Genomic DNA, 13224 nt, shown 5'->3' on the forward strand with positions numbered 1-13224 from the left:
GGCTCAGACAGAGGAAGCAGCACCTTTCAATTCCTGGAAAGAAAAAAACAGTCAGCTGGGTTTAAACCCCCTCAGATCTTTGATCTGCAAGCCATTCATTCATTTCTCCTCGATATTGACTTTACTGGGCTGCGATTGACAGCTTCCACACCCCCCCCCCCCCCCACACCACACCCCCCCCCCCCCCCCCCCAGCTGTCTGCATTGTTCCATTCATCACCCTTCAGGCTTGAGTGACTTTGAAGTAGTCAGCTGTGAAACTAACCACAATGTTTATATACACCAAGTGGGTTGGGGGGGGGGGGGGGGGTGACACAAAAAATTCTGGGGGGGTGGTGGTGCTCTGTATGGGATTGCGGGAGGGGGGGGCTGTATTACATTGCGGGGGTTGAGTCCAGCCGAGGCACCTTGTGATCGAGCCATCTGCTCAAAATGGTGGCCCGATAGCGGGATTCCCTTGGGAACACAGTCTCCCACACAGAGAATCCTGCCCCTCGTGTTTTATGCAACATACATTCGGATACAGAACTCTGAATTTTGTTTTGCTACCACTTTTCCTCACAATAAGCCCATCTCTGGGGACAACAGAGCCTGTGTTTGTGTTTTGCCCTTTATCACCGTGTCTTCCTCCTTCACTTCTGCACTTTCTTCCTTTTGTTCCAACCCCAGATTCCATCTCCTCAGACTTCCTGATCAGGTACCTTTACTGTGCCATATGTCATAAATATCATGGGCCAGGTTTAGAGAACACCAAAGTGTATCATGGGGTTCACCTGACCCACAATTCTTAATAGATTTTGGTTATGGGGAGCACAAGGGCCCACTTTCCAGGTGTGATCCAACAGAGATCTAAAGTATGTTTAAACAAAAACAATGTTTATTCTATGAATCCAGATAACATTTTGTAAACACGCTGGCATCTTATCAACTACCAACACTGATAATCCCCACAGATACAATACTCTATCGGTAACCCTTAATAACTTTCCCAACAACATCCATACGTTAAAAACCCTTTTTAACAAAGACAGTAGGTTTGCATTCCTTACAGCAACAGGTATTACTTTGAAATCATTAAGTGATCTGGAGAAATTCTTTAGTAGGCAGAGAGAGAGAACATCTCCTTGGTTTGAATGCAGCTCCCCAACTGAAAATGAAACTAAAACCCAGAGCCAAAAACAGCTTCCAGCTCCAAACGAAAGTAAAAAGCCAGAAAAACAGCTCAGCTCCGCCCACACAATGACATCACTGCAGCTATTTGATAAACACACTGTTCTTAAAGGGACCCTCACCTGTCAGAAAGGAAATGGCTGATCGTCAGGAAGTGCAAGAGAACCAGGAAGGGAGTCCGGAAGGAGTTCCCTGCGGTCCTGTTCCTAAATCAGTTTTCCATTTTGGAAGCTGGTGAAGGCTTGACTCCTCAGAGGAGTGCAGTCAGAGCCAAGTATGTGACACCATGAATGTATTAGCTGTACAGGAGGGGAGGAAGAGGGAAGGAAGAGCAATAGAGATAGGGGACTTGGAAAACAGTCAGGCGTTTCTGTGGCAAAAAGACGGGACTCCTGGATGGTATGTTGCCTTCCTATTGCCAGGGTCAAGGATGCCATGGAGCGGCTGAGGAGCACAGGGGCCCACTTCGGCCCACTGCTGAAGTGTTTTTCTGGGGAGGGAGGGTGAACAGCTAGAGGGCGTGGTCCACGCTGGTACCAATGACTTAGGTAGGAAAGGGAATGTGGTCCTTCAATCAGAATTTAGGGAGCTAGGGAGGAAATTAGCAATCCCCAATGTCACGTGCAAGTGAATGTAGAACTAGGAGGATTAACAGATCAACGTGTGGTTGGAAAGATGGTGCAGGAGGGAGGGGTTTAGATTCCAGGCACCACCAATTAGTGAGAAGGATCTAGAAGATCAAATCTGCAGGGAAATTACAGAGAGATGCAAACATTATAGAGTGGTCATAATGAGGGGCTTTAATTACTCAAATATAGCCTGGGATAGTATAGTGTAAAGGTCAAAGAGGGGAAATCATTTCTAGAGTTCACTGAGGAGAATTTTCTACAGCAGTGTGTGTCCAGCACAACAAGAAAGGGAGCGCGGCTGCAGCTGGCCCTTGAAAATGAGGTGGGCCAAATAGATTTGAATCAAGAACAAGAAGCAGTAGGAGACCATTCGGCCCCTCGAGTCTGCTCCAGCATTTAATAAGATGATGACTGATTTGTTAGTAACCACAAACATGCACCCTCCCCGGTAGCCTAACACCCCCTCACTTACCCAGATCGAGAGTCAGTGGGGGAACATTTCGGAGACACTGATCATTGCATCACAGTGTTTAGTCCGATGCAAGAAAGGGACATTAGGCAATCCAGAGTATGAGTAACTAACTGGGAGGGGAGCTGGGACAAGACCGCAGCTGGGCTGGATGAACTGAAATGAAAAGCTGCAGGGAATAAAAGGTAGTTGAACAAATGGGCAACCTTCAAAAAAGAAATGGTCCGGATACACAAGGTGTATTCCCTTAGGGGAAAGTTCAGGGAAACAAATCCACATCTCCCTGGATGAACAAGGAGATGGAAATTAAGATAAAGAAGAAAACGTGTTTATGAAGGGTGTCAGGTAGAAAATACAATCGAGAACCAAGAGGAATAGAGAAGGTTCAGAGGGGAGGTGGAAATGCTCATTAGAAAAGTGAAGAGGGATTATGAGAAAATGAATAAGAACATAAGAACATAAGAACTAGGAGCAGGAGTAGGCCATCTGGCCCCTCGAGCCTGCTCCGCCATTCAATGAGATCCTGGCTGATCTTTTGTGGACTCAGCTCCACTTTCCGGCCCGAACACCATAAACCTTAATCCCTTTATTCTTCAAAAAACTATCTATCTTTACCTTAAAAACATGTAATGAAGGAGCCTCAACTGCTTCACTGGGCAAGGAATTCCATAGATTCACAACCCTTTGGGTGAAGACGTTCCTCCTAAACTCAGTCCTAAATCTACTTCCCCTTATTTTGAGGCTATGACCCCTAGTTCTGCTTTCACCCGCCAGTGGAAACAACCTGCCCGCATCTATCCTATCTATTCCCTTCATAATTTTAAATGTTTCTAATAGAATATATCTAATAGAAATAGTACGGGTGGTAAAATGGGTGATTCGAGACGTAAAAGGGGATTTACACATGGAGTGGGGACATGGCTGAGGTGTTAACTGAAAACTTTACCAAGGAGGTAGAAGTTATCCAGGGCATGGAGACAGACGAGGAAACCCTATTCGTAGAAAGGTTGAATATTAATAAGGAGGAAATGTTGACTCGACTGACAGTGATGAAAGTTGACAAGGGCCCGGGACCAAGGATATTGAAGGAAGTGAGACTGAAAACTGCAGGGATGTTGGCCATAACCTTCCTGTCTCCCCGAGACTCAGGAGAGGCGCTAGAGGAATGGAGAATTGGACTGGATCATTTCAAAAATTACGGGCAGGTTGCCGCGTGCCTGAAAAACAGCGCGGCGTGGCGCAACGGGGCTGTGTAGACTCAGCTCGTCCAACCACTTTAGGTGGGATCACTTTCTGGAAAATCTGCATATTAGAGTGAGGCATCTGGGACGGGATTCTCTAACACCCCCCCCCCCCCCCCCCGGCTGGGTCGGAGAATCCCCAGGGGGCTGCGCAAATCCCGCGCCGCTGCCCCGACGCCGGCTGCCGTAATCTCCGGTGCCGTTTTTTAGACGGGGGAGGGATTCATGCCACTCCAGTCGGGGGCCGTTGGCAGCAGCCCCCCCGGCAATTCTCCAAGCCCCGATTGGCCGAGCGACTATCCATTTTTGGCCAGTCCCGCCGGCGTGGGTTAAGTGTGGTCCCACACCGTGGGACATGGCAGGTACGTCGGCGGGAGGGAGTCCTCAGGGAGGGTCCGACTCTGGGGGCGGCCCCCACAGTGGCCTGGTCCGCCATCGGGGCCCACCGATCTGTGGGTGGGCTTGTTCCGTGGGGGAACTTCTTCCTTCCGCGCTGACCCCTGTCAAGCTCCGCCATGGCCGGCGAGGAGAAGAGAACCCCTCGCGCATGCGGCAAAATACGCCGGCCGGTCTGCGCATGCACGGAACCATGCCGGCGGTTCCTCACATGCGTGAGATCACGCCGGCCCTTCGGCGCATGTGCGAACTCGAGCCGTCCCTTCGGCGCCGGCTGGAGCGGCGCCAACCCCTCCAGCATCCCCCTAGCTCCCGAGACAGGTGAGAATTCCTCAACTTGGGGGACCGTTGACGCCGGAGTCGTTGGCGCCGGTTTGCCCGCCGGCGTGGGTACAGTCTCCGGAAAGGGAGAATCCCGGCCTCTGGCATTTTCCCAACCCTCTGGCTCCGATCTCTTAATCAATTCTCCACCCATGGCAACAGTTTGTCTCAAATTCCTTGGGCTATTGGTTTTACTCAGTAGCGCGGAGTCACCATCGCCTCACTGTGTTCCTGGACGGCATTGGCTGCTGCTTCACTAAATTCCCACCCACAATGTTCTGATCCCTCCATGGCTTCAACCCTCCCTACCTCTTCAACCCTCCCTACCTCTTCAACCCTCCCTACCTCTTCAACCCTCCCTACCACTTCAACCCTCCCTACCTCTTCAACCCTCCCTACCTCTTCAACCCTCCCTACCTCTTCAACCCTCCCTACCTCTTCAACCCTCCCTCCCTCTTCAACCCTCCCTCCCTCTTCAACCCTCCCTCCCTCTTCAACCCTCCCTCCCTCTTCAACCCTCCCTCCCTCTTCAACCCTCCCTACCACTTCAACCCTCCCTACCTCTTCAACCCTCCCTACCTCTTCAACCCTCCCTACCTCTTCAACCCTCCCTACCTCTTCAACCCTCCCTACCTCTTCAACCCTCCCTACCTCTTCAACCCTCCCTACCTCTTCAACCCTCCCTACCTCTTCAACCCTCCCTACCTCTTCAACCCTCCCTACCACTTCAACCCTCCCTACCTCTTCAACCCTCCCTACCTCTTCAACCCTCCCTACCTCTTCAACCCTCCCTACCTCTTCAACCCTCCCTACCTCTTCAACCCTCCCTACCTCTTCAACCCTCCCTACCTCTTCAATCCTCCCTACCTCTTCAACCCTCCCTACCTCTTCAACCCTCCCTACCACTTCAACCCTCCCTACCACTTCAACCCTCCCTACCACTTCAACCCTCCCTACCACTTCAACCCTCCCTACCACTTCAACCCTCCCTACCACTTCAACCCTCCCTACCACTTCAACCCTCCCTACTACTTCAACCCTCCCTACCACTTCAACCCTCCCTACCTCTTCAACAATCCCTACCTCTTAGGGCAGCACGGTAGCATGGTGGTTAGCATAAATGCTTCACAGCTCCAGGGTCCCAGGTTCGATTCCCGGCTGGGTCACTGTCTGTGCGGAGTCTGCACGTCCTCCCCGTGTGTGCGTAGGTTTCCTCCGGGTGCTCCGGTTTCCTCCCACAGTCCAAAGATGTGCGGGTTAGGTGGATTGGCCATGCTAAATTACCCGTAGTGTCCTAAAAAGTAAGGTTAAGGGGGGGATTGTTCGGTTACGGGTATAGGGTGGATACGTGGGTTTGAGTAAGGTGATCATGGCTCGGCACAACATCGAGGGCCGAAGGGCCTGTTCTGTGCTGTACTGTTCTATGTTCTATGTAACCCTCCCTACCCCTTCAACCCTCCCTACCTCTTCAAACCTCCCTACCTCTTCAACCCTCCCTACCTCTTCAACCCTCCCTACCACTTCAACCCTCCCTAGCTCGACAATCTTCCAAGAAATTTGTGTCTCTCAACTCTGGCCTCTTGTGAATCTCCAATTTCCTTCGATCCATTGCTGGTAATCATATCTCCCGACCTTTAGATGCTAAATTGCTTGAATTCCCTTATTAAACCTCTCCACCTTCTCGTTCTGTGCTCCTGTAAAGCAAGCTGAATAATTAGCTAGCTCCTTTTTAAGGTGTCAGCCAGGCCTGATCTGCTGCCATCCTGCACCATCGTCCCATGTCGTTATATTTTGTTTAAGCTCCTTGTAATCTCATGTTGTGACTAATTGCATCTGGTTTAGCAGAGTGGGCTAAATCACTGGCTTGTAATGCAGAACAATGCCAGCAGCCCGGGTTCAATTCCCGTACCAGCCTCCCCGAGCAGGTGCCGGACTGTGGCGACTAGGGGGTTTTCACAGTAACTTCATTGAAGCCTACTCGTGACAATAAGCGATTCTTCTTATTATTATTAATTGCAGGAGCTGTGGGTCTCACAGTGGTGGTAGCAACTCTCCTGTACACCAAGTGTCATCACCACATGGAATCGGAGCAGAACAATTGCCAAGTGCCTGGAGCAGAATCTAATTGTGAAAGAGGAAGTGTTTGCAATAGGGCCCCTTGCTGTCACTTTACTTGTGACCACGAGGTAGGGACCATGCCAACAGCGAGTTCTGTGAAGCATTTGAAGTTCTCTCGGCAGGACACGGCTAACCCTATCTCCAGGAAAGCAAGAAACAAGGAGAGGTTTCACCAACGATGCCCTGATCTGTTAAACCAAGTCAGGAAGCAGACCCCGGAGGAGGATTACTTTGCCTGCCGGAACTGCCGGCTGGTGCATACATTCAGAACAACGCACTCCCATGGTACAATCTGGAGATCAGCAACTAAATTCAGCAGGGCAGGAACAGTGAGAGGGGTCGGAGGTGTGACTCGCTGGAAGGTACCGCACCAAGTGGAGAGATCCAATCACGGTGAGTCATTGCAAATGAAAAGAGGATTTTCACAAAACCAGTTACAGAAGTTCAGAGAAACAGCACTGATTTGGGAGTGTGTTAATTGGGGCACATGGGAACATTCACTCCCCCCATTCAATTCGATCGTGATTGATCTGTGTCTGAACTCCATCCACACGCCTTGATTCTGTGACCCTAACTCTTCCCCAACAAAAATCCAGCAACCCCAGTTTTACAATTTTCAATTGGTTAGCACTGATGCTTCACAACGCCAGGGACCCGGGTTCAATTCCCATCTTGGGTCACTGTCTGTGCGGAGTCTGCATGTTCTCCCCATGTCTGCGTGGGTTTCCTCCGGGTGCTCCGGTTTCCTCCCAGAAGTCCCGACCAGTAAAATGCAAAGACCATCGTCAAAAAATAAATCTCGGAACAAACTGTGAGGCAGACGGGAAAAAGGGTTGTTAGGTATTAAGGTGCTTTGGCCCTGTTGAGGAAGTTGCAAGGTTAATTTGTCTTTAAAAGCATTACCTTTGTTAGGTGAATTGGACATTCTGAATTCTCCCTCCGTGTACCCGAACAGGCGCCAGAATGTGGCGACTAGGGGCTTTTCCCAGTAACTTCATTGCAGTATTAATGTAAGCCTACTTGTGACAATAAAGATTATTGTTGACCCCCATCATCAACAGCTTTTTAAGGCAGAGTGTTCCAGATTTGCACTCCCAGATCAAAATAGGAGAAGGCGGAGGCCATTCGGCCCATTGAGCAAGCTTCGCCATTCAGTTTGTTATGGTTGATCCTCTATCACAACACCATAGTCCAGCGCTCTCCCCACATGTCTTGGCGCCTTTAAAAATCTCTCTATTTTCTCCTTAAATATATTCAGTGACTTGGCCTCCACAGCCTCCTGTGCTGGAGAATTCCACTGGATCAACACCCTCCGAGTCACGAAGGTTCTCCTCACCTCAATCCTAAATGGCCTACCCGGTATTCAGAGAGTGTGACCCCCTTGTTCCAAACCTACCAGCCAGAGGAAACATCATCCCTTACAGCAACAAGCAACCTGCCTTTCATTTTAAGGTTATTCCTTAAATTCTCTCCAGTAACATTTTTTATTTCTCTTCAATTACCTTATCAAATACTCAAAGACTTCAATTAGAAAATCCATCAATTTTCTATACTGAAGCGAATACAAGTCTAGTTTATGCAAACTATCCTTGAAATGTAACCCTTTTCGCCCCAGTATCATCCTGGTAAATGTTTTATAAATTCATTGATGGGATGTGGGCGTCGCTGGCTCGACCAGCATTTATTGCCCACCCCTAGTTTCCCTTGTGAAAGTGGCATTGAGCTGCCTTCTTTAACCACTGCAGTCACTAAGGTGTGTGGGTACATCCACTGTGCTGTTAGGGAGGGAGTTCCAGGATGTTGCCCCAGCGACAGTGACGGAACGGCCGATATATTTCCCAGTCAGGGTGGTGAGTGACTTGGGGGGGAACCTCCAGGTGGTGGGGTTCCCGGGTATCTGCTGCTCTTGTCCTTCTAGATGGTAGCGGTCGTGGATTTGGAAGGTGCTGCCTAAGGAGCCTTGGTGAGTTCCTGCAGTGCATCTTGTAGACGGCACACACGGCTGCCACTGTCCGTCGGTGGTGGAGGGAGTGATTGAATGCTTGTTGAAGGGGGAACAATCAAGCGTGATACTTTCCCTACGAGGCTCATATCTCCTTCCTGAGATGCGGTGCCCAGAATGAACACAATTACTCCAGATGGGTTCTGACCATCGGCCTCCATCGACCCTCTTGGGCATCCTCAATTTCCAACACTCTACTACTGGCAGCTGAGTCTTCAATGGCCTCGGCCTTAAACTCCGGAATTCCCTCCCTCATCCTCCCCGCCTCTCTCTCTCTACTTGTTGAAGACATTCCTTAAAATTAACTTCTTTGACTAAGACTTTTGCCTGAATATCCTTTCAATTGCTCAGGATCAAATTTTACCTGATTACAATAACAACTGATGTGGAGATGCCGGCGTTGGACTGGGGTGAGCACAGTAAGAAGTCTTACAACACCAGGTTAAAGTCCAACAGGTTTGATTCAAACACGAGCTTTCGGAGCACAGCACCTTCCTCAGGTGAATGGAGAGGGAGCAGCTCCTGAAAGCTCGTGTTTGAATCAAACCTGTTGGACTTTAACCTGGTGTTGTAAGACTTCTTACAATAACAACTGGCATTTATATAACATTGTGGAACATCAGAAATAGCTTATTTACGTTTAGGATTACGCTCCTGTGAAGTAGCTTGGGATATTTTACTGTGTTAAAGTTGCTCTATAAAGTGCCGTCAATGTGAAACAAATAAAAGAATAGAAACGTCTTCGTCGGATTCTAGAAACCCTCGGCCTGTGGGTAATATTAACGCTGTTCCATCTCCTGGTTTAACAGGTTCCGCAGAAGGTTTTCGAATTGGAAACTGTTCAGACAACAGTTACTACCTGCCGAAAGATCCCACTGGGATATATAATCTGGGAAAGGAATATTGGAAGTGGATACCAAAAACAAGGAATGTCAGGCAAGGCCAAGCCATCACTCAATTTAAATCACAATGTCGGTACTTTCCAAATCCACTTCACAGCAACACCCAATCCCAACTTGGCAGAGTTGAGTTAGCCTCGGAACCACGTTCTGAAATCAGGGATCGCCCCTTCCCAGAAGGCAGTACTCGGAATATTGACCTGCTACCAGGCAGTGACATCTCCAGGAACCGTAACAACCATCGCCAACATCTTTGCCATAGCAACAGAGTTCCAACACGAATGAACAAGAAGGTCGTATCAAAGGTGAGAGGTGAACATTTGATCGGAAGTTTCAAAGGGAATGCCAGTGCAATGTTGCAGCGCGATGTTCTGGTGTCTGCAAAGCAGATGAAGGACACTGCCAATCAGGCTCCACATGGGAAGGAGGAACCAAGGTTACACATGATGGACAGGGCAAACTACAGGGGCAGTCACTTTATTGACCAAGTTGAAATTTCTGGAGCCACTTGGGAAGCGGACAGGACTCGAAGACCAAAGGCCGTCATGTTTGATTTACCAGGTTTTATTGATGCAAAATTAACACAATCTCCTGATACAGGGTCAAAACCACGCGGAGAAGGAAGAGAGGCTCGTGCAAGTGTGGAGAAGGGGAGAAGATCCCAGGTGGAGGAAAAGACTCTGCTCAGACCCCTTACCTCTCGGAAGAGAAGCGATGAGAGCAGGAAGAGATTGGGTCTGAAGCTGGCCTCTGTAGATAGCAAGTCCAGGAGAGTGATTCCATACCCGGCATCAGTGAATGTATTGATGGTGAAATTTATCTTACATCCCACTAAATATGAAAAGATTCACCCGGATGAAGGTGAAAGCATCAAGGGGCCCTTCAGGGTGAAAAAGCAGATTATGGCAAAGAAGACAGGATTGAAAGAGACCGCTAAACAGGGAAAGTCCACCAGGAAACCTTCTGCCTGTCAAAGCACAATGAAAACTGGGAGTTTACAGCAATCTTACCCACCAAAGAGACCGAAACAATGCCCATCAGTGCCAATTCAAAACAAAGCATTCTGTCAACCCCATCCCTCCACAAGACCTGACAAGAGGGATGGAGTCAAAGGATGCAGTGGAAGTTTGTGTACAGATCTAGAAACAACTTCAAGAGTTTTGTCACCAATGTCCCCAACACCAGTTGGTGAAAACCACAAATTGCCTATGTCCATTGAATTCCCTCTTGGTATTGTTTCCGCTGGACCTCAGGATTCTACCCCGTCAATGGGGCCTCTTCAAACACCAAACAAATCATCTAATCATGAAGCTACTCCACTGGACATAACACATAAGATTACACCATCATTACCCTCAGCCACAGAGACACCTTGTTCGAACATATCCATGACCCCTGTCGATGACCATGAAGATAAAGAGGAACCGGCAGAGCTGAATTCTTCCACCACCTTCACCTTCCAACTACAGGAGGCTGCCTTGAGTAGTGACAGCGAGGGCATGAAGGTACCGAATGCCCCATCTTTGAGGCGAGCCATGAAACCAACTGATAGAGGAGAGTTGGTGAACAGGGCCACAGGATGGCAAGGACCAAACCAAGCCATTCAAAGGGATGGGGACTGGCCAACAGTGCCCAGTGAACAGACTGGCAACAATGGAGGAACAACCAAAGAGCAATGTGAGGACAGGGGTTCACTGAGTTTCAGGGAAATGGCGCAGAGTGACAGGCATGTTGAGGTGAAAGATGTGGAGGACGTACCTCGGGGAAACCCTGAACTATCATCCCCACCCCCAGCTTCTGAAACAGATCCTGCAACTGGCCAAGCCTTTTCAGACGCGGCTGTGACATGCGGTGCAGGTGGTCCACATGGGAAGACAGAGGATGGAGCAGCCAAACCAGCAAATGCAATAAACCAGCACTTGCGTCCCACAGAGAAACTGCCATTCCTCCCAGCATCCTCTACCCATACTGGACTCAGAAACCTGGACCACAGTAACGGCGGGAACATCGCGTCCAAATGTCAGAACGGGAATGTTGATTGTGTCAATTCCCCACTCACCTCGCCATGGCTGGGAGCAGGTGGCAGTGAAGAGCCAGGCCCCAGTGGTGTTGTTTTCAGCTCAGAGAATTTCAGGGAAGGGATGGTTACAGTGGAACCACAATCCGGGGCCTGCATGCTGCCACCCAAACACAACATGGCCACACTTGATGGAGCGGGCGATGAGGCCAATCAGAGGAGGAAGATCCGGCTGGTCATTCCTGAGAGGCCAAGCAGCAGGTCCGATAACAACATCAGTCGGAAGATTAGATAATTGGCCATACGAAGATCAAATGTGAAAGACTTGAATTTCTACAATACCCTTCACGGCCATAGGATGTCTCAAAGGGGTTTCCAACAAATACCTTTCAAGTAGAATGTAAGAGGGTGATTGAGAAAAATAACCCACCACAGCCTGCATTTATAACACTTTTAACATAATCCAATATCCTAAGGAAATTCATAACTGTGCGATCAACAAAATTAGACAGTGAGCTCCATAAAAGGCTGGTGCGCGGCACGGTGGCACAGTGGTTAGCACTGTTGCTTCACAGCTCCAGGGTCCCAGGTTCAATTCCAGCCTCGGGTGACTGTCCGCGCGGAGTCTGCACGTTCTCCCCGTGTCTGCGTGGGTTTCCTCCGGGTGCTCCGGTTTCCTCCCACAGTCCAAAGATGTGCAGGTTGGGTGGATTGGCCGTGATAAATTGCCCTTAGTGTCCACGAAGGTTAGGTGGGGTTACTGGGTTGCAGGGATAAGGTGGAGTTGTGGGCTTAAGTAGGGTGCTCTTTCCAAGCGCTGGTGCAGACCCGATGGGCCGAATGGCCTCATTCCGCACTGTAAATTCTATGATTGTAACCCCTTTGGAAGTAAAAAGATAAAGGCAGACCTACACCGGAAGGTCAATGCTCGATCTATCGTTCATGAAGCAGCCTGGGGCTGCGAGCTGGTAATCCTATAAGACAAAGTTGGTGAAAGGAAAAACTGCAGGAAGATTCGTTTTGTTTGAAGCTTAAAGGAAGAAATCTATAGTAATCCTCTCAGTGAAAGGCAGTTAACCGTGCTGCAGTTGGAATTCTGTGCAAAATGAGCTTGGTTGCCGTTTGAAATCATAGCAATGGGCTATTGGAAACCAGCGGCGCTTTCTGATGTTTTAAGCCACAGTGTAGGTGTCGAATGGAGGACCATGCTGGAGCTATGGAATCCAGAGTCGTGGAGGGTCCTTTAGCCAATAGCTAATAGAGGGACCCCCTTGAAATCTTATATCTTAGAGAATTGCTGGAACAAGGGAACTGAATTCTGGAGAATTAGATTGACATTGTGAGTTAGCCCCAGCAAAAGTGAATGTACCCAATTATTTTTCTCCAATCAAGGGGTCATGTGCCCTGCACATCTTTGGGTTGTGGGGGTGATACCCACGCGGCCACGGGGAGAATGTGCAAACTCCACACGGCCGGGGCCAGGATCGAACCCGGGTGCTCGGAGCCGTGAGGTAGCAGTGCTAACCACTCCGCCATCGTGCCGCCCAAGATTTCTTCTCCTTCAGCCATCACCCGTTAAGGTGTCACTGGTCATGGGTTCGTGGGTCCTTGTACATGTCTTTCTAAGCTATAGAGTTACGTTAACAGTCCTTACTTTGTTTCATTCTTTTTGATATCCATAAAGTTTGTTTTTGCTCAAAAATGCGAAACCTTCTGCCGATTAATTGTTGGTTGTTCTAGTTTCTTCTTTAAGCGTTAATCGTCACGAACTGGGTCATAACACTGATATGTACATCGGAACAGGCATTTACCTCGTTGAGCATGCTTCACCATCCTTAAGAAGAAATAAATCGCGGTCCATTTTGTAACAACTATCTATCATATCAATAATCACATGATACAGTAAAGGAGAAGTTGACTAAGGTGCCATTCAGCCCACTGTGCCTATTCTGTCTCTTTCAAA

The 13224-nt window shown here is 49.0% G+C and overlaps 1 protein-coding gene across 1 annotated transcript in view; it reads right to left on the reverse strand.

Moving 5' to 3' along the window:
- The window catches only part of tnni3k (TNNI3 interacting kinase), a 202386-nt gene that overhangs the window by 107408 nt on the left and 81754 nt on the right, over positions 1–13224 (reverse strand). The gene's annotated exons all lie outside the window — the stretch shown is intronic.

The sequence above is a fragment of the Scyliorhinus canicula genome, chromosome 4 (genome assembly GCF_902713615.1).
Source record: "Scyliorhinus canicula chromosome 4, sScyCan1.1, whole genome shotgun sequence".
Lineage (NCBI taxonomy): Eukaryota > Metazoa > Chordata > Chondrichthyes > Carcharhiniformes > Scyliorhinidae > Scyliorhinus > Scyliorhinus canicula.